Raw genomic sequence first — 26,403 nt, 5'->3', positions numbered from 1 at the left:
ATTTAGCCACAAGTGCCCTTACCTTTATTTTCCGGAGGCTGAAGTTGGAGGCATCTGACTGAAAATGATACAGTTGGCAACCAACACTGAGCTACCAGGACACCTCGCTTGCCAACGTTGTCACCCTTTTGGGCACTCAAGCGTGTGGTCTGGAGCTGCTGCCCTCACAGTGCGAGAGGTTGTGCTGAAACTCCGTGTGTTCTCCCTCCATGGGGGCTCTTGGTCGGGGTGATCAATCCAATGGCATATTTGGCAAATGTCCACGTTAAACTTTAATGCCTTCTGAACAAAGCTGTTACAGATCTGATGAGTTTTAGTAGTTGGTGAGTGAGCGGTGTGGAGCAGGGTTCTTTGTTTGCTTTGTCCTGGCTGCTATGCCCTTGCCTGTGTGGCAGCTTTTTAGATAAAGGGCTGTTGCACCTTCCCAAAAACACTCTGCAGGAGGTCTCAGAGGAGCAGGGGAGAAGGATGTGGCGTGCCTGATGGGCAGCAGAAAGGCAGCCAGCAAAAGGGCAGGAGCTCAGGCTGGGAGCTGGCGTTAAGGCCAGATCTCAGGAGTCAGGCACAGCAAAAGGCTGTCTAAAAAGGGTTTACTGAACTTTTAGGTGTAGGAGGGCTGTTCATGTAATTGATCTTATCAACAGTATATTAAAAAAATAATAAAATAATCCTGCCCACACAATTCATGTTCCTAGTTTCTTGAGGAGCCGTGAAAAGGGAGGTGTGGCTGTATTGCAAGCCTTGGGCTTTGCATTTTGTACTTTCAATGTTTTTAGAAATCCATCTTAGCTATAAGCATTTTCTCCATTTTGTTGCTCTCTTTCTTGTAACAAAATATTTTTTAGATCCCATAGACCCGCAGCAAAAAGAGGTACCCGTATTACTGTTGCTGCAAGTAATTCCATGATCTTTGCTATTAGATCAGCAAGTGACCTTATGTTGCTCGCAGGCTGTTTCCTTCTCCTACTACAAGGCTTCAGGGCTGCTTGTCACTATTATTTCTTCCTGCATGTGCAAATTGTTTCAGAAAGCCAATAACTGTCGTAAGAAAATGCAAAAATCTTCTGTGTAGTGTGAATTGTTCAGGATTTTGCTTCTCCATTTCCTGATTTACTTACTTGTTTGTAATAAAATAGCTAAAATTAATAGTTCAAATATGTTTTCCAAGTAAGAACAACACATTTTCAAGGGACTGGTGACTCCTAGTATGTAAGAATATGGGGTTGAAGTTGGGATTGATTTTTCCATTTTGCCAACTGATCCTCACAATCTTTCCAAGACAGTTTTGTAACAAAATCAGACCATGTAGTACAGAACTTGCATAAAGGAGCTCTAAGCTGTTATCTTTCATTTATGTTATAGAAAATACTTTACACATCTCTAGAGAAGTAGCATAAATGCAAAAGTTCAGTAATTTAACACAGATGCACTTTTATGATAAACATGGGATGGAATGAAGTATCCTAGAAACTGGAGAAGTATGTCATTGTACAGCCCTGAAAGCTACTTTATGTTTCATTTGCAGCAGGTGAAGTTACGTGTTAAGGAGCATGACTACCCAGCCATGCAATGCTTCCCTTAAAAAGCTGTGATTTGTAGCTTATTCAACCAGAAATTTCTTAAGACAAGGATAAATTCTGAAAGCAAAGTACACAAAACCTGACCTACTAGCCTCTTTTTTTTTCTTTAAGCTTTTATCTCACAATTCGTCTGGGGGTGGGGGGCAGGAAGAATCCTATCTACTTCTTAGACTGTCATAATTTCCACTCAGAGTGCAGCAGGAATACGCTGCTACGTTTGCTATAGCACACAGGGCCATGCACAAGGGGCACAAATCTGAATAGAAAGAAGGAGCGTTATTGTCGGGTATGCTTTGGTCTTTGACCTGCCTGAAACCTATTGGAAGGAGTCACGGGAAAGGGAGACAGAGAAGGCAATTTCTGCTTTTCCCCAGAAATGGTCATGACAGTGTGCTGCAGTGGTGAGTTGAGGAGGAGTAATAAAGAATTGACAGCAAGCAAATAATTTTATTTTGCCACTGTTTCTGGAATATTCATCCTCCTGCAAAGTATCCAAAAGCTGTAAGGTGGCCCTGCCCAGAGGTGTGTGGTATTTATTGTAAAAAAAGTAGTGCTTCATTTGCAGATGTATTGATCTCCTGGAAAAGATAGCTCTTTCTGTTAATGAGGACAGCTCTTCTTTGCCTGCTCCAGGGTAAAGTTAATTATAGAAATGTTTCAGTCCCTTTGTAAAGGGCAGTAAAAAAAAGGATCTCTGAATAAAGATTCCATTTTACGTTGGGACGCTAAGGATGTATTCTTTATAGAGATGTGTAACTACAGTGCTTATCCCTTACCTCATTGGTAGATGTGCGTGAGATGAGGAATACATTTCTAGTTTTATGCTTGGAACAAGTATAGGCGAGGTGTAGTTAACCTTCAGCATTCCTTTCTAGGAAGCACGGTGTTCTTTTTTTGCACATGTCAACTTGATGCTGTTTATAACACTGTAACCTTAATAATTAGAATATGTATGAAGAAAAAAAACAGGGGAAAAGAGAACAAAAGCAATAGTGTGGGACGTATCTGGATTCACAGTCCCGTGTGCTAAAACAGATAAGATTTTTTTTTTTCTTTGTAGCATCAGAGACAACAGTATCTTTCATCCTTGAAAAAGCATAGGTTTTCCCTTATTGCTCCTCTGCTCTCTCAGCATCTCCTGTCTGTTTCTGTGGTCACAACTCATTTTCAGGTCCCTTGGCAGAACTGACTTACATGCTCAAGTTCTGCTCCTCCTGGCCATCATGCATCTTTTAGTTGACTGAGTCCAGTCACGTGGCAGGCTGAGGCTCTGTTCGTGTGTTGAGGTCTGTTTGCGAAGAGAAACTACATAACCATGTTTGTGCTTTCCCAGGACTCTTCCCCAGTGTTCTTTCACCAAAGCTGGTAAATCCAAAGCCTTGATGCTTTTCATTTTAGACTCAAGGCTTCACTTAGCACTTTTTCTGGTGTAGTAATATTAACTAACGGTACCCTTTACATAGTGCTGCTACCCCCTACTGCGCTTTGAGTTTCACTGGGTTAAAAAAAAAGCACCCAAACTTGTTACCATATGACCAGGGAATGAGAATGCTGACAAAAGCATTCAAACTTGCAAGTTTACAGTGGAATAAACTTAATTGGTGTAAATTGTAATGGTCAAAATCGAAAAGCAGTTTTTTATCAGAAACATTGTTCTTTGCCATAAAGCTAAATTATGCTTTGCGAGCTGAAAGTGCCCCATCTTCAGCATTGTGCATGCTACTTCATATTTTGCTATTTAAAAAAATCCTTTTTTTTTTTTTACTGTAACATGTACACTGAATGAAGATGCTACCCTTATTAATTTCAGTAGTTCCAGATTTTTAACAAACAGTACTTGGAAAAAAACAAGAATGAGTTCCAGAAAATGAAAGCCTCTGCAATGCAACTTTGCCATGTTGATTTATAGATAAGAAATAGGGTTGTAATATAATTTCACATCCTTTGGAAGAGGTTTTTGGTGAGGAAGTGTATTATTTGCTTCTTTTGTTACAAATGTATGTAACAAACATTAAAAGTTTATACAACAGAAAAGCATATAAACTACTGCAAAATGGCTCAGCTCACGCACCTCAACCCTGACTTGTAAACTACCATGTTTCAGTCCTGGGTCTCAACTTTGGCGGAAATTGCTAATTGTATAGTTGGTTCATGATGTGGCTAAATGTCCACTAGGGATTAAGGCAAGATCACAAATCTCTTAACTCATGACCTCAGACAGACATGAATGTTGGCCTCCAGAGATGAAAGGCTAATACACAGCTCTACTATTGCCATCCCCCCATTGTGATCTTGTCCTTAGTGATATTAAGGATTATCAGTGCTTTGTGTTTTTTAGTATTAGATATGTGTGAATACAGAGTACCTATATGGTGAAGAAAAATAAGAAAATGTGGACCAAAAAACTGAAATAGGGAATAAGGAAAATTTATAGAGCTTGGTTATGAAAACACATGACTTTTGCATGTTTCTGACAAGTGCATGTACTCAGATGAATCTTGGGAGGTCCAAACAATGACCAGTTCCTTTTACAGTTAACAAACAAAAAGAAAGCACCTAAATAAAACCCAAAATTCCGTCTGTGAGACTTTAATACTGAGCTTTTGAAACAAACAGAAATCATGTCTTTTAAGAATCCTTGTTCCTGATAATAAGAATTACAGTGGATCTTTACATTTCTTGCAGTTTTATATCAATAAAAGTCATTGGTAAAATGTGCTAAACAGAGACAGTAGAAGTTATAAAAGATGTTTTCCCTTTTTGAAAGTTGAAAACCTGATGATTCAAAGCTAAGCCATGGAAATGACTAAGATCTTTGCTTAAATGGAGATGATGCTAATGACCTTAGCAGTGAGTTGAACAAAAAATTGGGGAATTTTCGCAGATGACATAAATTTAGCAAGGTGTATTATGTAAGATTTATTTAAGAATAAATTTTATAGTATGAAATGAATGCTAAATTCCATCAGAAACAGAGGAAAGAAAATTTTAGATGATCCATTTCTTTTTTTCAGCAAATCTATTGTTTCCCTATTTTATGAAATAATGATTTTAAAATATTTTAGCTTATATGGTCTATGCAGAATTGATGACTGCACTAATTTTGAAGATTATTATTCTTCATTTTAAAACGTGCAGTGAGCTAAACAAAAAGGCTGCTTTACCAGGACCGTTGGATTGGAGATGATGTAACAGTTTGTAAGGAATTGTATCCTAACGTATAGAATCTACCAAAGTGTTTTCAGGCAGCATGTGTTTTCAGTGGTGTGGAGGTACCACACAAGACCCTTGTATTTGCATGCCAATGTGCAGCTGTCCTGGAAGGGGGGGCCTGGAGAGCGCAATTGTTGAAATGGAGCCTGATCTGTTCCCATTGCACTGAGGGGGGATGTTGCTCCTTGTTTGGCATGAGGTAAGGCTGCAATTTAAACCAAAACAACGGGCATTCCTCTCTCATTTTTGCATTTAGAATGTCTGTCATGAGAAAGACTGCTGTGAATAGTAGAGGAGGTTTAAGGTAGCTATTAAAGATTTTTATGTTGTTACATTGAACGAGCTCTTTTGTAATTTAATAATGTTACTAATCTTGCAAGTCACTTTTTTTTAAATAAGCATGATTAGCAATTTCAGTCTTAATTTATGATTTAGGAATTTACTGTATCTCTTGTAGTAGCAGAGAAAATAACTTCATTAAATATGAAGAGATCTTCTTGAAATGTTCAAAACATAATGACTGTGTTTCTAGAGTCTTTAGGACATTTGCCAAACCAAAGCACTTCATCAGATCTGATTGCCATGGAAAGCAAGATTACAGACATTTCATATTTAATGTGCAGGCTTTTGTATAATTTTTAAATATAACTTTTTTATTAAAAAGTCTATTGAGATAATAATTTGTTTTCCTGTCAAGTACTGAAAACTGTCTGAATGGATGGTAAATTCCTTACAAAAAAACGTTGCTTTGTTTTCCCAGGGCTGTGTGTTCCCTTGAAGTTATGAATTTTCAAAGAAATCCCATATGGTTGCACTTACATTTTCTTAATGGAGGATGGAGCCATCATTTCCGTGTAAAAATGAGATGAGCTTTGAGCAAGCTTGTTAGTTGTGCTAACGAGTCCATTTTGTTAATTTCTTTTTTTGACAGAACATTCTCCGAAGATTGTGAAAATAAATCGATGCAGAATGGATAGAGAGGTATCAGGCCTCGACAGGAAAGCATTTAACCACATGATTAAGTTTGTTTTTACATACTAGAACATTTCCCATCCACCCCCTGCTTAATTTCAGGTCTATGATTTAATCTTTTAAAGTTCAGCATATGGTTATTCTCCTAATTGGGTCTCTAGCTGAAGTTTCTGGTGTATATATTTTGGCAGTGTTTCATTTCCCTGAGATGCTATGTTTCTGAAAATGTGCGTGTTTTGCCAGCACCTCTACAGTTTGTGCCCACCGTGTTCATAAATCTCACCGCCCTTTGTATGACAACTGAAAGGATAACTTTTGAGGCAGCATACACACACTGACTGGAGCTTCAGCGCGCATCTCTCTTTTAATGAGAGTTATGCTATTGCGTACCACAGACAGCCCTTTGTAACACCAGAAGTTTAGAGAAAGGTGTTTATAAGGTATGATGTGGATTCCGTTATTTTAATGAGATACTACTCCTCTGGTATGTAAAATCAACATGAATATTTATGAACCAGACACAAAATCTACTTTCCCACCTTTCATTACACTGATGAAATTGTAATGAGATTTCACTCGCCTGTCAAAATTTGCTTCCCTTGGATCAATTAGCGAAGAGAAATTTTGCAGCGGTTCTGCACACAGCTTATTGCCCAGGTTTTCCGTCTGAGACTTTACTTAAGAATATCTTGTAGTTGGAAGGATTCACTGTAGCCGGCGAGCACTGCCTGCAAGGTAGGTGGTAAGAAGGAAAGACATTTCAGCCTGTGTTTAACCGCACGGTACAAATGCCGTAAGCGCCTTGTGCTCCGGCCTCGTCTCTCACCCAAGGCTCATTAAGCCAGGATCCCAGTGCTAGTGCCCGCTCTTTAAGGGAGGATGGGTGTTGTCCTGATGAGTCGGGGGCAGCCCACCGCTTGGCAGACCCGGTGGGTGATAAATGTCCAAAGCCCTCCAGGCTGACTACACATTTTTCATCATTAATCTGGCCTATTGTGAGCTGGTCACTCACATTGATTCCAACTAGAGGGTATCATCTGCTGTTAAGAGGGTGATGACTCGCTAAAAATGAAGGCCTGAAACTAATCAAATATAGTTAGAGCCTTTGCTGGCAGCTTGCTTGGATAGCTCTAGGGCACTAAGAGGAAAGCAGCAGACATGTGGGCAGATCCCTTCAGGCACTGCGTGGCTTTGTATAGGAATGCGATGGTTTCCTTTGACAGCATGTCGTGTTGTTATAGCTATTATTGAGTCAAACGCTGTTATGAGAAATTTTTCCGTCTCTTCTTGCATTTTTTTCCTCGATGCTTTGCAATAAAAAAATGCAAAAGAGGGGTGAATTTGCGACCATAATGTAACACCCATCCTGTCAAGACCATGCTAAATGATTGTGCTACAAAGAGAAAAGAATTCCCTCTGCAGAGGTCTTTGTCTGACTATCGAAATCATCTGCCTGTCTTTCTATTTATCTACTTAGTTATCTATTTATCAAAAGGCTTCATTTCTTTTGTTTCAAAGTAACACATATGCCCAGCTTGATGCCCTATTCAGTGTTTGTCTTTGAATGGTTATAATTTGTTTGTCTGGAGTAAGTCCAGCTGAGAAGTAAAGGATGAAGATCTGTGTAAATCATAGCCTCAAATGAAATTACAGATTTTACAGAAATTATAGAAATTACAGAGTTAGTGTGTTTGTAAGCAACTTGTCCCTGTTGCAGAGCAGTGAGGTTTTCCCCCATGGTTTTTTCCTCTTCACGGAGCGTGTCCCTCTCCTAAAAGTTCACATCACTAGAGGTTCCCCATGCAGGGATTTAACACTGCTGGAAGAGAGCCTTTTCAAGAATGTATCCATTGCTGGAGGAGGCTTTGCAAGACTCTGCTGCTGGGGAGTGTTTGGCCACCCCCTCCCCTCCTGGGATTGTTTTCTGGGGTTCCTCCTACTGAGAGCTCATGTTGGAGAAAGTCAGCATGTTTAATTGGTAGCTCATAAAGCTCTCTCGTTGTTAAATGCTTTGCCCACGGTAAAAGGTTCGTAAATGCATCGGGCAGTGTTCTACTTTGTTTTTATTACAAGATGTGCAAATGATGCCTAGTGGCAACTTTTCAGAATGTGAAGCTGTTGCTCATTTTGAGCATTGATTTAGTCCTCTTGTAAGCAAGTTCAGCTTCCAGGTCGTGTTTTCTTAGAAAGCTGTTTATGCTACGGGAGTAACCGCTTTATGCTGGGAAGAATTGCTGACAGTGCCGGTTTTGGCCATTCATTTAGGCATAATGCATTGATGAAGTGGTCTTCTAAACAAATCCCAAAGAACAAAAAGCCCCCCCCTCCCTGCCCCAACACAAAACAAAACGCAAGATTGGTTTCCTCAAAAACCGGGACAGCTGTTGGTTGGAACTGAGGGGTGAGAGGAAATTCCTGGCTGCAGACTTTCTTAGCCTCGAACAAGCTCATTGAAAGCAAGCTCATTGAGGAGCACCAGACCTGCGCTGTGACTGGAATCAGTGCATGCTGGGGAGGAGCAGTCAGGGAATTTGCTTCACAAATACACTACTGCTCTAAACATGAATATGGATGCAGCCTAAGGGTCAGATTTTTGAAAGCCTAAGATGGACTTAGCTAGCTAGCTTCCACTGAACTCATCTAGGCTGCAGATTCTTTCTGCTAACCCAGAAGTTTCAGTGCCTTTGCCTGTGCTGCGGCGACTGTCTTCACAGATCTGAAGCAGTACAGGCTGGAAATGCCCTCTGTGAGGGCTTTACTGCAATTCTGGATTTTACCCAGGAAAACACAACATATTTCAGTTACTTACGGGACTATTCACATTTTTAAAAGTAAAAAGCACATTCTTCTGTACTTGTTTGGATCGTTTAGTTTTGGGTCATGGCCATTCAGGGAACTCCGCATTTGAATAAAAAAGGTAAGAATACTTGGCTGTTAGATACCGATTTCAGCGATAACATTTATTTTCAGAATCCCAGACATACCTTTTGTGGAAATATTTGTTGTTGTTTGCATTAACAGGTATCCTGATAAACTATAATAAGAGTTTCCCAGATTTTCCAGGATTTTATTTCATTTTCCTTTGTCAAATCCAAATACTGTTAGTCCAGAACAAAGAATATTCATGCTCTAGACTGATTTCTTAGTTTCTTAAACAACTCTCTTAGGTTTTCCTTCTTGTTTATATTGTTCTAGCATTGTAGATAGTTGAGTATATTTAACATAGTTTATGACATCTCAGTCATTTAATTCAGAGACTGTTATATGTATTTCTTGTCTATTCAGCATCTTCAATAAAGTGAGTTATTTTAATTTCTCCTACCCACAAGTAAATGAATGAAATATTACTTTGCTCACACATTCAGAAGCCAAGGAAAGATTTTACAAATAATATCAGAGGAGAGAAATCAGCCAACTGTGAAATTACTGATCATCTGGATTTTCCCTCTAGTTTTGACTGCATATAGTGAACTGGAATGAATGCATTTTCTGCAGTATACAGCACTTCTACCTCACAGTAGTTTATACCAATTTGCTTCTGTTGATTACATGTCCATCTTACTAGAGCAGAAGTACTGTACTGGATGGTTTGTAGCATATTTTCTAGTGAACATTCAGGAGAGGTTATATGGGGCAGGAGAGGGTAAAAGCCTTGTTAATGTGTATTTGCCCTTAATGTCCTTAAGAAAAATAGTCTGAGGACAGAATTCCCTTCTAAAAATGGAAATAGCCTTTCTTCGTAGTGTTTTAATACAAACAGACACTACAAAATAAGTGATGTGTAATAATCTTTTCGCACTTACAGTAGCGTGTAATGAAATGAAGTGGTCTTTTGTTGAGTGTCCAGGAGTACACTGCATGTATTAAACCTCAACCTCAGTTGCTGATTGGGAAGGAATGAGCTCAGTCACCTAACAAAGTCTGCAGTCCTGCTAGTTGATCAGATAAGCAGACCTAAGCCTTTCTTAGGAGTTGGGCTTTAGGAAGTTATAAATAAGGGACACTCAAGACCAATCTGTTATCATGCTTGTGGCAGTTTTTGGCTGCCCTGCACTACATATGCAGAGGGTGATTGACTATGTATATGATGAAAGGAAAGTTTATAAAAATATCTGTGACCCTATGATAACAAATACTTCAAGGGTAATTTTTGAGTGAGCACGGTGTGTTTATAATAAAAAGAATGAGATATTGTGCTGTGGTTTCAGTCTAGTCCTTAAAAAAAAAAAAAAAAAAAAAGGGGCAAGCTTTCCTTAAGAGGAGGTTAACATTTTGGAGGCTGGAGGCTGCATTCATTGTGTGTAGAGACAGCACTGTTTCCTTAGTGGTAGTGCTGCTTTAAAAAGCCCCTGTTGCTGGTGGCTAAAAGTGTGTAACATGGGGCTTTATTGGTTTGGTTGGTTGCTTTTTGCTGGATTATTTCGGCGGATCAGAGCACAGCTTCATCATGTGCCCAAACACTTCCCCTGGCAGGAGACTGCAGCACTGGTGACAGGAGGATGTTGCTGGTAGAAGGTATAATGAGAACTTTGGAATCTGGCATTGTGAGCAGAGACAATACAAGGTCAAATTACAGTCTGATACACTTGAAGTTAAGTATGTGCTCAAATATTTTGCTATTCTGGAGCCTGTATTGAGTCGCTTTGTATGTGTTGATACTTGAAACAGTAAAGAACTGATGACTCTTTTTTAAAGCTGTGTTTGTTTTGGAGCATGTTTAGATTAAATTTGTAAATTGGGTTAAATGCTACCTGATTTGATGTATTATAACGTCTTCAAGCAAGTCTTAGCTTTCTGTGTCTCCTTTCCAATTCTGTGACACACAGCGGGTTCTCCCTAGGCCCTCTGCAGTATTCTGCAGTCATTATTTGTTTTGCATGGATAAAGGGAGGTTGTACAAACACCAAGGATAGTCTTGCGTGCTCATATAAAGCAGCTGTGTCTGGTCCTGTGATGCTGGTGGATCGTTCATTTGTTGAGGAGTGAGGTTTGGTTTTGCGGGGGGCTTTGCCCACTGCAGTGCCCACAGCAGATTGCCCCAGCTGCTTCATGATATGACCTCATGGGGAGGTCTGTGTTAGCTTGCATCTCCTGATGGAACTGGTCCTGTGACCATGTGCTAACCTATCTGAGGCAAAATGAACTGCTTTAGCTTGAACAGTTTAGGTCTTTGTTAGGCTGACTTAATTTGACTAAAATGTCTTAGAGAACAGTGACAAAGTCTGTACCACCAGAATCAGGAAAATGGAGCTGTATAGAGGGGTGCAAGCTGGTCACAATTGCATCTTTTGGCCCACACAGCCATGGGCAGGAAAAGATGTGAGAACAGCCCCTGAAGTCATCCTTAAGTGCTGTTCAGTGCATCAGAAATGTTGGACATTAGAGAGGACTTCTTTTGCGTTCTTTTCTTCTAAAGCATCAGTATTTTGTGGTGAAGAATTTTTTTTTTTTTTCCCCTATAGGGCAAGTGTGTAGCTTTTGTCATGTGTTGTTTGCCTGCTGGAACCACAGCTTTCATTCCATTGCATAAGCAGGACTTTAGCCCAATTGAGAGTGTTGGAAAGTATTGAGGACGCAGCAGCCACTGTGTCCAGCTGAAACGATCTTTCTAGAAGAGAAAGTATAACGTCTAGGTAGTGTAATTAGTCAGATCAGTGGGCATGAAGGTGGGGATGTGCCAGGACCTCATGCCAGCAGTTGTTGCCTCATGTGGTCCTAAACCAGCTTCACAATCTGCATGATTAGAGGAAGCATTTTTCCTGTCCATGGGGTGTAGAGAGATCCTCTGTGGCTGCATTAGAGATAGTCACTCTAGAGGAAATGGCAGATTTCCTCCTGGCTGTACACATGCATCATATCATATAACATTTGGAACAGATAGATTTCCTCAGAGAGTTGCTTTGCAGGGACCTAAGCAATTTGGCACCAAATAAACAGGAAAAAAAAGTTACCTTTTGTCTCCTGCATCATCCGCAGGTTGATGCTTGGATTTTGAGAAGACCCATTTGTGCATAACACATTAATACGTCATGAAAATTTGTTGTGTTTTAATCTATTCTGGTGTGTTTACAGTAGAACAACAAAAGCTGGTAATGGAATGCAGCAATTCCTAGCACAGTGAGTGATAGGATATAATTTCCATTGTGTCAGGAAACCTTGTGTTGTAACAGATGTTTTTAATTATGTTTTTAGATGTTCAATAGGTAGACCCTGGTTGTGTTAAAACTGTTATCTTTCAAGCTGTGTCTTTATATGACCATAACACTCAGTATCAGGATGTAGGCCCAAAGCCATGCATCTTGTGAAGTTTATGTGTGTCTCGACATGGCCGTGAAGAATGAAAGGCCAATACACACTTGCAACTTTTCAGTATGCGTATAGTTTGTCTGCTGGAGCCAAAATGTCGGTGTTATAGAGGAAATTTTATTAAGATAATCATGCTGAGAAAGAAAATATGGGTGGCAGTGGTATGTTCAGGCTGCGTGACGAACAGTACATTTTGCAGGTATAGAACCGAGGAGTCCTGCCATCTTTGGCACACAAACCCCTGAGGTGGAAGGGTGATACAGCTTCCCACCAGCTTGTTAGAAGACTTCCCCGTGCTGTCTGTTCAGTTTTCGTACTGAGTGGAACACACCAGGACTGTGTAAAGGTGTGTGCCGTACAAGTTTTCTTTCCGAGTGGCTGTTCTTACATCGTGGTTTTGATTGACCATGCTTACTTGGAAGCTGTAAGGAAACAGAGAGCCTCAGGGTCTTGCAAAAGTTACACGTTTAGTCTTTGTGTTGCTTCCCCCCCTAGAGATTAGATTTTCAAAACTTTTATGCCTCTCTACATTATTCAGCTGACTCAAACGTACCATATTCCAGGGAGGAGCTCAGTTTGTGCACATGAGCCTGAGGACCAACACCTGCACCTTCATATCCTTCCTGGTCTTGGGCTGTGCCAAGCATTGATAGGTAACTTGAAGGCGGGCAAGTAGTGGTGCAGGGTGAAAGGCAGAATTTAGTCAGTTGTGTATATACAATAATAAAATTAAACACTTCCTTCACCAGCTATATACACATTTTAAATGAAAGTTTAATTTTTTCTCTTTTCTGTGTTACTAGGCTTATGAGTATTCTGTCTCAGACCAGACTTTTTTTTTTTTTTAACAGGGAGTATCCTTCTGTAGTGGCTACTCTTACATTAAGTGTCGAGACTGAATTAATACATAATTGGGGGCGGGGGGGGGAATCACCTTGAAGTAAAACCGTACAGGCCAAGTTTTGAGAATTGTCCGGTCCTTTGTAGGAACCTTGATTTTTGCATGTCTGAATTGAGGCATCTCTAAAGTATTTGGTTTGCAAAAGGGAGATAATCAGTACCTCTGGAAAATTATGCCTCTTGAGAAAAAGGGAAGAATAGCAGGTGGGGGATCCTGAAGTAAAAACAATCAAAATCACTGGTAAATTAAAAATTAAAAAGATTCCTAATATGAGCCATACTCTTACAGATGAAATCCTGTTATTCTTGCCGATGGTTGAAATTGATCCCTCTGTACAAAGCCTGCCCTTGGCCACTGCCGTACTTTCCTTCCACTTGAATGCTATTTGAGATTTCAAGTGGAACTTAAGTAGCAGGGATGTGTTGGGCAGTCCTTCTGCACAGTTTTGAGTTTAACAGTTGCAACAGGAAAAGTTTCATAACATAGCACGAGAAATAGAAATTTAGTCTATGTTAGGAGCCTGTGTTGACTTTTGTGAGTAGCACAAAGAAGAAAAGGAATATGAACGCAAAGTGCTTTTCCAGACGCTGTTATGTTCAGAAACGTGCAAATGCCCTGTGATGAAAATGATTGAGAGGTTTAAATTCTCTCTGCTTATGAGAATAAAGCAGTAATAAAATGATTTTTAATGCCCACCAACATTATTGCATACTTGTGTCAAGCTATTTGTTTGCAAACAAAGTCCACATACTCTTTGTGTGACTGCTCTTTACATTTGCAGCAAAAGAAATCTGTTTCCTATTGATCAGAATGTGTTACCATCCAATTAGTAAAAATTTGAACTTGATCTTTGTGCAATAAGGGTTCTTCTTAATTGGATACATGTCCACATTCCAAGCTGTACTGCCCACAGAACATCTAGTGCGGTAACAGATGACAGGCCAAACAATGAACGAAACCATGTGAAGAGTGAGCCGTGAGTGTCCTTTCTATGAAGTCCTCCACTTAGCAGGACAAGCTGGAAAGGCCAAACCTATGCTCCCTGGTCCCTCCTGCCGCAACGTCCCCAGCCTGACTTTCTCAGATGCACTGAAACTGCTCTCTGGCTGGAATTTGAAGCATTTTTATTAAAACTATTTAATTTAAAACAGGATTTTGGTGTTTGACATAATATCTGAGTAGTCATATAGTCTGACTGATTTTTAGCTGGGCTGACTTTGAGGTGCGTAGTTACAGCAGTAGAGACATGCACCGTGTGCCTGCAAACTTCAATAGACGGTAAATTGTTTACCACCTTTTCATTGCCTCTGACCTGCTAAACAGTCCACTCATGAGAGCCTATTAGTCTTGACCTAATTAATATTAATGGCCTGAAGCTGCTTATAATTTGGCTTTAAATGGGCAATCAATCTTATGTTTGTTTGTGAATGGTGTGGGCTTACTGGTTTGTGCCCTGCCCTATGTCAGTATCTTCAGTCATCTGGAATTATTGTTATATTTAAAAATAAAAACCTGCCATGTTTGCCAGTACATAATTTTAGCATTGTATGGAAGTTTGTAACAGCATTGAAAAGAAATGCCAGCTATATTTGTAAAGGAGGGTTAAAAGACAGATCAATTTTTCCAAATCTGACACTTCTAAAGTTTGACAACAAAGTCATCAAGATGTAATACTTTGAGCTAGTGATGTCATCTTGCGGCAGTTGTCTTCATCTTTTGGTTTGGGACAGTCACTTTAGTCTTCCTCTTCAGACTTGAAGGTTTGTGGTTAGTGCCTGATACAGTAGATAAATAATCAAATATTTAGTTTTGAATGAGAACTGGAGAACTGAGAAGCCATGAAGTAGCAAGTCAAGAAAAAGCACCATTTTGTCATTCTGGGCAATGTTGTGCAACCAATCCCTAATTGATAATAATTGTGTAAGCAATATCTGGTGTGCACACAGTTGATTTCTAATGATTATTTTTACATTTCACATGAAGAATAGAAGTTAGAATTTCTTCAGCTCCAAAATGTCAGTAGAAGCTGACTCTCCACTGCCTGAAATTCCCATCACAACAGCCTCTTTGCAATCCAGGCACTAGAGGACGTAAACTGTTCTTCAATCTCATACAGCCTAATAGAAGGAAAGAATTAGGATTATTTTGTGGCCATAAAATCCTAAATTTTGGTTAATGTAAACTAAATTCTGTTATTCTGTATTCTTTTATTACATACGGAAATAGAATTTGTTCAGTTGGTTGTGCTTAGTGTGTTTGATAATAGGGTACATCTTCAAACTTCAAAATTCTGCACGGGTTTGGTTTTTTTTTTTCAGGAGATGTTTAGAATTCTTATAAGGGACTAAAATTTTCATTTCTACTCCCTTCGGATATCACAGTGAAAGCTGAATCAGTAGAAAAAACATTTGAATTAGTAAACAGCAATAAAATGATAGTTTAGGGATATTTTAACATAATTCCTTAAATGGGAGAGTATTTTAACTTACTATAGAGAATACCCTAACCCTATGGTGTTTTTGTTTTTCTTTAAATATATTATGTTTTAAAAGCATCTCACTGCATCATCATGTTCTTTCAAATATAATTTAGTTCTTGTAAAATGCATTGTATCATCACATACTCTGCGTGGTATTCTGGAGTGTATGCTATTTATATACTGCAACCATTTCTTCATGTAAGAGATGCATTAGAATAATTTTCCTGAATACAATGCATGATTAAAGGACAACGTCAAAGTAATTTTTCAAATTATTTTTCCCTTTCCCTGTTGTTTATAATAGCTTTTTGGAAGAGTAATACTTCAGGCATATTCATTTGAAATCAAATAATGTCTCGGAACATTTTCTAACTTGCCTTGGCTAATTTTGGTGAGCTAATGAAGAAAGATTAGTATCTGTTTCACTATTAAGACATTAATGAATTTTAAGTCCTGGGCACCCAACTTAGCCATTCATCTTTCCTAAGAGACAAATTATTGCATAACTTTCAATAATGCTCCAGAGTTTTATTACATCTATAATGAGAATACTTGTTTAAACAGCAGCATTTTTATTTTAAATGGCTAAGGGGCATAATCCGGTTAAGTATAAATAACTGCAACTTGAGTGATGAGGAAGTTCTTAACAGATTTCAATTAATAAATGTCTCAAGTCACATTCAGAGGAACAGCCTACCTATGCTTCTGTCTACCAGAAAGGGAGCAAGGACAAATACTTTTAAGTTGTGCTTTGAGGAGCTTCACTCACTTCCCGTGGTTTTTCTCTCTTTTTATATCTACTGCTGCTCCATTATAAAATGCTGAACTGCTACACCCAAAATGTAGTGTGTTTGTCAATGGTTTCTTCACTCTGGACTGCTCGACTTTTTGCTGTCTCTGGCCTCTAAATAGCATGCCTTTTTCTTTGCTACCAGGGATGCTGTTAAGGGGTTACACTCTTCAGAGATATTCATGTATCTTCAAGATGTTGTAGCTGAGTAAATGTAAAGGGATTGGAGCCAGAGTGAGCTTTATGTTTTATGCATGTGTGTAGTCTCTTGCATGAGGGATCTTGATCCTTGATGGATGCCTCCAAGCTGTTTCCACAGTAGTAGTAAGTTGTTCCTGCAGATTCTGCAGAAACATTCATCGAATTTCTCTGTGAGCTGGGGAAAGCTATCAGGGCCTGCCTGGATCTGCTTCTGTCTTCTAACATTCTCAGTGACAAGGCGGGCAAGGGGGTTACACAGCATACTGGATTAGGTGTGTAGGGATTCATGTGACTTGGATTATATAGTTGGTGTCTGTATTTTGTTTCTTTTGCTGAGAATCTTGGTCTCGGGCTTTTCTCTTTCTGCACTCCAACTGGAAGTGGCTCAGGGTTTGTTTGTGCAATTTGGAGAAGTTTTATTGAAGAAAAAGCTAATATGGGTTGTTCACCCATTTCCATAATGTAGTTCATCAGCATTATTTTGTTATCATCACTGATTTTCCTAGTTTAATTTTTTTTTTCTTTTCATTCTTTATCTAGCTGGGTGTTGCAGAACTGAAATGTACTATGATCAAAACTTAATCTGTTCTAGAATAGGCACTGACCTCATCGATAAGTCGGTTGAGTCCCAATTTATTTTATTTTTCTGAATGTGAAGGTCCATTGCACTACAAACATATGGTGTTTGGGGCACTTGAAGCTGCAGATCCCAGACAACTCTTATTTCTGTTTAAATATGCATGAACTGTTGTTTAGGTAATCTACCCTGTCAAAACAGCATCAAATGTAATATATTGCTGACCTTATCTTTTGCATATTGGAGGGGACTAGAGAAGTCTATTTATACTTGCAACTGCATTGTCCGTGTTGCACTTTTTTGTATATTCAAATCTTTGGAAGTGTGAAGATTATCGAGGATGTTACATTTGTAATAGGTAGCTTCATTTATTCATACATCTTATTTATTTGGCCCTAACAGGATATGACATTAATCTTTTACAATGTAATCTTGGTTTTAGGGATAAGAGAATGTTAATGAGGTAACTTGGCAAGCTACCGCCCTTACTGTCCAGCTTGTGCAAAACACACCATGAAGGAAGCACCTGGACCTCCTCCTGACCTTCAGTCTGGAGGGCTGTAAGAGCCTGAAGTCTCTGTAAATGTAGTTTGGCTTCTGGTGTTGGAGGAAGCAGGCTTAGCATCACCATGCCTTCAGAGGCCCCTGGAGATCATTTTGACAGTGATAGTCAGGGCAGCACTTCATTCATGTGCTTTCCCCTCAGCCAAGAGGGTCTGCAAATGCATGGCAAGTGGCTAGCACTGCCAGCTGTGCCCTGCCACGCTCTGAGATAATCCTCAGCAAGCCAGCTAAAGCAGTTTAGTGATGGAATTGCTGCTGGACTCCCACGGAACAGAAGCCTCTTGGGATGGCATTGCACGCAATTTGTATTTCATGCAAAAAAGGCTCTGGGTTAACAGTCAAGCTGTGGCAGTTTACCTGCCATGTTAACATGCTCCTTTCAGTGGAAATTATAGCCTGTGTCATAAAATGAATTATGTCTTTTCATTTGATCAATTTTTTTTTTTTTTCTTGTGGGAAAGTGGTTTTTAAAGGGTCTTCTGAAATCACTCATTTGCTATCTCTGCTAGTATTTTGAGTTAGCAGAATTGGCCTTGCCTAGTCTTGTTTATGGATTTCTCTGCCATAATTATGGGAGGGAGATCCCTTGCAGGAATCTGTAAAATTAGAATTGTGTATAAGCTTTGCAATTTGGTTTTCTAAGGCTGAAAGGAGATTGACTATATTCATTCTGTTGTTTTTTGTTTGTTCTTAACTTTACAATGGGAAGTATTGCTATAATGACAGGTGTGATTTAAAAGGTACAGGCTTGTCTTCCTGCTGATAAACGTATTTTTTTAATAGGCACTTAATCCTTGTGAAAGGTGCTGGATTGTGACAGCTCTTGAAGATGAATTCCTGTATTTTTATGCAGAAGTTGTACAGCAGGAGACAGTGGCAGGGCATGCTTCTTTTACAAATATGTCTGAACCCTGACCTAGAGAGATCACCTTTAGAGATGAGTCTCTCTGCCCATTCAATCCTTGACCTCCCTGCCGAGATGCTATCAAGGTTGCCAATTTATGATGTGGACCTTGGGCTTGAGAGTACCAGCTCATTTTGCGTTGACTACCAAACCAGTTGTGAATGATGGCAACTCGATAATGACCTGGAGGTGGTTTCAAGCCAGTGGTCACTGGGGAAAGGCTCCCAGTCTATTACAGATATTTTTAGGTATCTAGCTTGCAGAGCAGGTGCTCTTAGTTTTCAAAAAGTACTTTCTTTTGTCCATATTCTGTGTTTATTTTCATAAAGTCTTCAATTCAATGTTTTTACATATCTGGAAAAAAAAGGAATAAAAATTGTAGGGATTGCTGTTACATCAGGAGTTTGCAAATTTAGCGTGTGTGCGCAAAACTTGCAGGAAGAGAACTGTATTTAGCTATGGCAGATGCACCAGCCTGATTTTTTTTGTTGCTGACCCTCGCCATGTGAGCGGTGAGCTCCCATGCACACACTTTCCCCGTCCTTGTGGATGTGGCAATGATGCCAGTGGCAGCTCCCCCCATTCAGTAGCAAGCAACTGCACAAACTGAATGCTGCCCAAACAAATGCTCCCCATCTCATCCAAGGAAAAGACTGCAGATCTTTTTCATTTTTTTTTAAACTGGGGAAAATAGCATATCTATGTTAATATGCATTTATATGTATGTGTGCGTGTATGTGTATTATAAATATGTACACATATTTAGACATCTTGAGTTAAAATACTCTGCAAATAATTTATGAAATACTCACTATAGATTGGTAGTTGCTATTCTGAATCTTTGCTAGGCTTTATCCTACACTTAATATGTAACCGGAAAACTCTTGTAGCATTGATTCAGTCCCATGTCCTTGTAATATTTTCAGTAAGTTTCTTGGGCATATACAAGAACTGTGGAACTTTAGAGTGATTATTCAGCCTGTATTTCTCATTTTATTATTATTATCCTTCTTTACATTAGGAGAAATAAGAGCCAACTAATGCTTTTGGTGATATTTTTCTCTCCCTTATCTTTCCTTTAATAATTGATTCAAATGCTGCCATTTTTTGGGGTACAAACTGTAATGGCGTCAGAGCCCTTTTCCTCTTTCCAGTTCTGAAGCATTTGAATAACGTTGCTCGTTTGGAACCTGTCTTAACCTCAGCAATATGCTTAGGCTATTTGAATTCTTGTTCTCTTTCTCCTCTTTGTTATTCACTGTACAATTTGTTTAATGCTGCTGTAGCCATGCATTACCAGTCAACCTGATATATAAATTCCATAATAAATTAAATAAAGCTCTGTATGGGTCAGCTTAGACTAGCCCGATTAAAAAATGATTTACTAAAGAGATAGAGGTAGCAGGTTGGTAGAATGTGCTTCTAAATCAATTATGAGTCCATTCACTGTCGGCCTATTGTGCGTAATAGTGTATTAAAATGCATTCTATATTGTTAAAAAAAATTGACTCTTTCATTGAAACTGAATTAACATTTGCAAGCGCATAATAGTGTTTGGAAAGCTATAAACATTTAAATTCAATCCTTCATTGCAGGCTAAGTGTGTACAGCTAGGATTGTAATATCCAGATAAGTCTTTACGTTGCGTTCATTTCAATATTATAGCAAGATGTTCACCGTACTAAAGGTAAGATTGGGTCAACACTTGCATTTATAAGCCCATAATTGCAAGGAGAAGGCAGTACCACTGGACTGTAACAGTGAAGTTCATTTTGAACTGAAAATTAGTGTCTGTATGTACATGTATTGTTGTGTGTATACACACACACACACAAAAAACATAATAATACGTGCTAAATTTTTGAAAAATCTGCTTAGAGAAAGTGTTTCAGTCTGAGCACGTTGGCTGGTCCTGTAAAACAACATACGCTGGCCCTTGTGGCAGAGGATCCACAGTCCTTATCTTCAGCTTCAAAATCTTCCTGCCTCCCAGCTGTATGCTGAGATTGTACTGGGGCACATCTTAAGTCCCCCACCCCGTCCCCTCCTCCCCCGAAGCCTCTTCCCCCCCTTTTCCTTGTGAAGGAGGAGAGGCAGGGTGCAATCAGACAGACTGTCTCTTCTCGACCAGCTGGAGTGAAGGCTGTGCCCATGCTTGCAGCATGGCACAGACCCTGTCATCTGAGAGCCGCTTTCTTCCTTTCCCCCAGGTAGTGCCGAAGGTCTCAGTTCTCGCCAGGGACTGCCTGCACAGAATTGCCATGGCATTAGGTGGCCTGGGTGCGCCCGTGTACTGACTGCCCGAGCGGCAGACTTGCAGCGGTACCCCCGTGCTAGCACCTGAGGCTGGCAAGGGATGCAGTGGAGTTCTGCTCCTCTAGAGAATTCCCCTGCTGGGACTAATACTGTCTTTAGTGGGATGTGCTTACTTCAAATTCAGCTAATTAATTTTTACGGAATAAATTCAAAAGGAGCTTTCACTTCAGGTTTACTTACATTTGTACTTGCTTCTGTGTTTCCAGTATCCCAAAATGAAATGAGAAGTTCTACAGGAAACAGACCAAGCAATGTTGTCTGCAGAGTTTGAGAGTTTTAAAGCAGTTATATTCTCTTTTCTTTCATAGAGTATCCATACTAGGGCTGGTGTTCAGTCCTTTTGTCACCTTTATAACCTGTATTTGCTTCCTTGGTGTATTAACTTGCTTCTTTGAGCGAACACCTCCCTGCCCACATACACAAGCACTTAAGTGTATCAATCCATAACAAGCAGCTGTTTGCGTCTGAAGCAGACCTCTTTAAAACAGTGCTGCTTTTTTTTGTCAACACTGATCTGTGGTAGCTCCCAGTGCAAGAACCGTGCTCGTACGTTTATAAAGCATTAGGCGAAGATGCACAAGCAGTAGATGATAATCTTTTGTGACTTGGAAAGCAGGTAGTGAGCATCTTGCATAAGGTTTTCTGATGTCTAGTGTTCATACCAGAGTTTCCAGAAGTGCATGAACAATTCTTTCAGCCTTTAGAGTTTGCCTAAGTTTGTTGTTCTGAAAACGTATGTGTAATTCGGGTTGACATGTAGGATGTTTGCAGAAACCTATGAGAATTACCTAAGCGTTTTTGTTATACCCATGAGGGACACAGGCCTGAGCTAGCACGAAGACTGATTTATTTCTCATCCCTGAAGAAATTTAGCCCTTCAGTTCTCTGAAGTGATCAGTTGAAACATGAATTCAGTAGTGTTTATTTCTAAACCAGACTAAAACTTACATGGCTTTAGATGTTGTGCTTTTCAAGAAAAATACAATTCTACAAGTACCATTAAGGCTGACCCTCCATCTGAAATATAGATACACACTGGCTGTGTATGTAGAGGTAAATGTGTATTTTCTTAGGATTGGGAGAAATTTATGTAAAGAGCAGCATAACAGTCTACCAAAGGCTTCATACTATGGAAAAGTATGTTAAGGTTTCAGGTTGATTTTCTGTCACTTTATTGTAAGCATGATGTGGTTTAGTCTTCTTATAAATATACAGGATGGTTTTTAAAACTAATTTAAATTTCCTGTTATACATCTACACATTGCTTTTTCCCTGTAAGAAAAAATAAAGTTATGACAGATTATGGTAGGTTAGTTACTACCTGATACTCAAAAAAATGTCTAAATGTTTAACCTCACTTCAGCCTCTAGGTTCATAGTGCGATGCAGGGGCTATCCAAATGAAATAATTGCTTTGTCTGGCAAATAGATTGTCTCATAAGAGGACTGAACTGTATTAAGTGATTTTCCCCTGGTGATTGGAAGTATCTCTCTCCACTGGTTCAGGTAATTCTAAGGTTGTGCCTTCACTCTTTCATGCTAGACTGCTTTTCCAATAAAATAAAAAATGTAGAACCTGCTACACAAATGTAACGTTAACCTAGATTTCTCTGAGGACAAAGGTGAATGCTATAGGGCTTGCCAAAGGCAGAGGGGGAAATGATATTAAAAGGATATTACAGATAGAATTGGATGCATGGGACTGTATAAAGCTGAAAGGTGCAGATTGGGGTGTATGACTTATATTAGTTTACGTTTCTATGAGACTCCTTGAGGCAAATCTAACAGACTTTTTAAATACTTGAATACAACTTTCTTTTCTCTACCAAATATAAATTTGAGCTAATGGGTTTCTAGGGTAGAAAAATAGTCATAGGCAGAAAAGGAAGAACTAATCATGGAAAAAGGAGAGCATAAAGACCATCACAGAGCAGGCTTACACATTTCTATGCATTGTTTTAGGTCAATACTTGAGCAGGGCTGTGGCTGTCCAAACTGTGCATGTCCGGTGAACAAAATGAAAAGCAGGAGTTTTGGTGCAATGAGAAACTCATTTTCTAGTTTAAATCCTGAAGTGACCTGTCGGGCCCTGCAGTTTTTGACATGGAACAACCAGGAATGCCTAAAGGCAGAGCTGGATTTTTGGTATTACTGTACATATGTTGAAATTATGTACGTAAATGTTGAAATGCACTTCATGCCTAGCAAACCACCATATTCAGCAGAGAAGCTGCTTTCATTGCAGCTAAATGGGGTGTGACCTGGATGTATATCTGCTGCTGTAGTGGAATAAATGTACACATCTAGAGAGATGTTAGGATAGAGTACTGGTGGGAAGGAGGAAACGTATCAATATCTATTTTATGAACATCTCATTCATGTGCAGTTATGCAGCTTGTGCTCAGTTGCATTGCAGCTTGCATGTGATCTGTTACTGGTGAATATTTGGTGCTTCATTTTATTGCAGGGGCTTTGAGTGTCATAGAACTGTGGGGTCCCTGTTACACAAAGGTGCTCAAAAATTTATGCCTCATTACATTGTGCATGAGAACTTTTAAAAAAAAAAAAGTTTAATTGAAGTAATTCTGAATAGAAAATTCATTAAAAGCATGTACTTTGAAACTGTCATCTAAAATGTTTTGAAAGAGGGAGAGAGAACTATTGTTGCTGCAGTATACCACAAAAAAATTGATTCTCTCTGTAAATTCGGTATTATATTTGAGCTGAAAGATAACAGAGAAGAATTTAATATTGAAAAGTATTTAGTACTTCTGGGACCCCTGTTCATTCTCAATCCTTGGAAGAGAAAACTCATTTTCTATTGTTCTACATAAGAAAAAAATCATACACTGATGTGACTTGCATGGGAGCCAGTAAAGCTTCTTCAGGCCTAATGATTGAAAGTCAGAGGTGAGTGAAGACGAAAGGGCCGTTCAGATGATACCACTGCTTTACAGGTGATAAAACCGCATCTAGAAATGGCAGTTGGGTTTAGGCTTTTGGGAAATAATTAGGCTTTGAGGAAATAATTTTTGCCTTGATGGTTTCTCTGTGTCGGAAGAGCTGGCTTGGCTTCTCTGCAGATAAGCTGGTGACCCATAAGACAGGTCCAATTTGGAGGAAAGCTGTATCTCTCCCTCTTTTCCACTCCTATACGTGCATCCACATAGTAAGTGAAAGGGAGCCTGACTACTCCAAGCTCCCTTTCTCGGGTGCATTGATCCAGGCACATGGAAGAAGACATCGCCACTCACCATTCACGTGGACGCCAAACGTGTAACTCCTGTTTGCCTGCGTTGCTGTCAAGAAAATCTTGAAGTCTGTTGCAGATAGTAGGTAAAATCCTGAAATAATAGTTTCCCAAATCCCAGTATGGAGAACATTTAACATATTTTGGCAAGGTAAACATCAAGGAAATTCCAGAACAATTTCTAGAATTTAACAGGTCAGAGTTCTTAGTCAGTTTTTAGTTAGCGCTATGGCCCATGTTGCACACAGTGTAACTGAACTTGGTGGGAGCAGCCCACAGCACGAGGAATAAATGGTGAAAATTATTTTCCTTTCTTGCCACACTCCTTTTTATTTGGCTGAAAACCTTAGTGGTTGCTACTGTATCTGGCAGAGTGGGCATCAGAGTAAGAGCATGCTAGTCGCAACTGCGTTTTGCGGGTTATCTGGCAAACCAGTTACTTTCAGAAACTGGCTCATCCTATTAGCAGTGCAATCAATTTCCACTCTACCAGGCAGTTGTTATCCAAGGATGACTTAAAACAAATGCCTGTAAATTCCAGTGGTTCCCATCATGCAGCCCTACCCCTCAGTTCCAGTGGCCAGGAGAGCAGGGGGAGCACACAAGGACATCGGCACTTGAGGTTCCTGGAGGAGGCGGGGGTATCGTCTCGCCTCGCACAACACTGTGTCCTCGGGTCTGCTAAGGAGGAGCATTAGTGCGCTTTGGAAAAATACCTGTCCAGACTTTGACAGTAAGGAGTGTGATCATAAGAGAGAGCTTGCATGGGAGAAATGGAGAGAGAGGTGGAAAAGGCCTGAAAAAGTCCTCTTGTTGAGGCTTATGCAGAAATGCAAACAGGCTTCTTCTCTCACAGCAGCTGCCTGTCCTTTTTGCGTATGTACCAAAGGCTCTGGAGTCATCTTAATGTTTATGCTTCAGTATTTTTCTTCTTCTGATGCAAATGATGATCAGGCATTGATGTTATAAGCCAGCTGTAACATTGTCTTTGTTGTTACAAGAATACGTAGAAGTACTGTTCCAGCTGTGATGGTATAGGACAGAAGAAAGTTTGGTGAAATGGCAGTGGATGATGTTAGAAGGCTACCTAATATGACTGGGACAAACATGCAAGCTTTATAGGCATAAAATAAGCAAATAATATCAGCTCTGTGAACCAGAAAAATGAGCATTCTCATTCTCTCTAAACAAGTTTCTGTATTTTAGTGCACAGAAACTTGTTTATTGGAAGCTTCTATTTATCCACCTGCTGTGGGAGGGAAGGCTTCATGGCTTATAGGCTGCTGTTCAGCATCACAGATGATGTTGCTGCTCAGCAGCCATTAATATAACTTTATCTATAATTAGCGAAGGTCTAAAACCTTTCTGGCCATATGGAAAATGATAAGTTAGCGCCTGTCATAGCAGGAAAATAATTATGGGATAGAGTATAAATATCAAAACATGATAAATAGTGGTTACCTCAACAATCCTCAGCTGGATGAAAGTAGCATCTGCCTTCACTTTCTGAATATCACACATGATTAATCTGGAGACAGTGGGGCACTTTCTCGGCTGTGCTGTCTCTACTGCGTAAGCCTGGCCAAGCAGTCCCGTGAAGGCGGCCGAGGGAAGAAGAGTCTGTAAGCCTTCTCTTACCCTTAATGTCTCTGAATCCGAAGTTTCCATCCAGATGCTTTTTAAGGAAAAGTGGGAAATAGGGGTAAGGGTGAGGTGAAAATGTAATGTTGGCTGGAAGTATTCAGTTTGCTCTTACAATTTTGTTTGTGGAAAGTGCATCTAAACAAAGTTTTGTTTCATTCTTCTCAGAATTTCTACCGAACTTCTTAGGGGAGAGTTTCTACCAGCACTCTTGCATTGCAGAGCTTGCCTCCAATTCACTGTCAGGTCACCCATACAGATACTCTGAACCTCCCATTTAATTCAGTGATGTGACCTGACAAAACCGTTCAAATCTGACCAGAAATTCGAAAGCTGATGGTGGGTGTTAGACGCTGTGCAAAGCACATCACAAGTTTCTGTTGATTCGAACCCCTGATGGATGTCGGCATTGTCACTACACTAACAATGCGCCAGAACATGAATCTTTATGGCTATTTATTTGATAACAAAAAGGAGAAAATAAAGATCTTTGTGTGTGTGTGTGCATGTTAAATGGGAGGAAAAACAGGCAAACCACCACCAATCCTGAGGGAAATTCACTGGTAAAGATGAAGAACTGAAGTTCTGTTTTCACTCTTCCTGTGGAGGCTTTTGAGTAAAACTAACTGGCTGTCTCTGGTTTTCTTAAAATTGTGAAGTATATGTAAAAGCTTTGCTCCTATCTGAAATGAAAGGCAATAGCTTAATGT

At 39.6% G+C, this 26,403-nt stretch overlaps 1 protein-coding gene across 1 annotated transcript in view; it reads left to right on the top strand.

Annotated features, from left to right (window-relative positions):
* The window catches only part of ROBO2 (roundabout guidance receptor 2), a gene marked incomplete at both ends in the record, with an annotated part of 481,425 nt that overhangs the window by 136,865 nt on the left and 318,157 nt on the right, over positions 1-26,403 (top strand). The window lies entirely within an intron of this gene.

The sequence above is a fragment of the Phaethon aethereus genome (genome assembly GCF_964289735.1).
Source record: "Phaethon aethereus genome assembly, chromosome: 1".
NCBI classification, from domain to species: Eukaryota; Metazoa; Chordata; class Aves; order Phaethontiformes; family Phaethontidae; genus Phaethon; species Phaethon aethereus.
The sequence above is the reverse complement of the archived record's forward strand: the minus strand, read 5'-3'. Positions and strand labels throughout refer to the sequence as shown.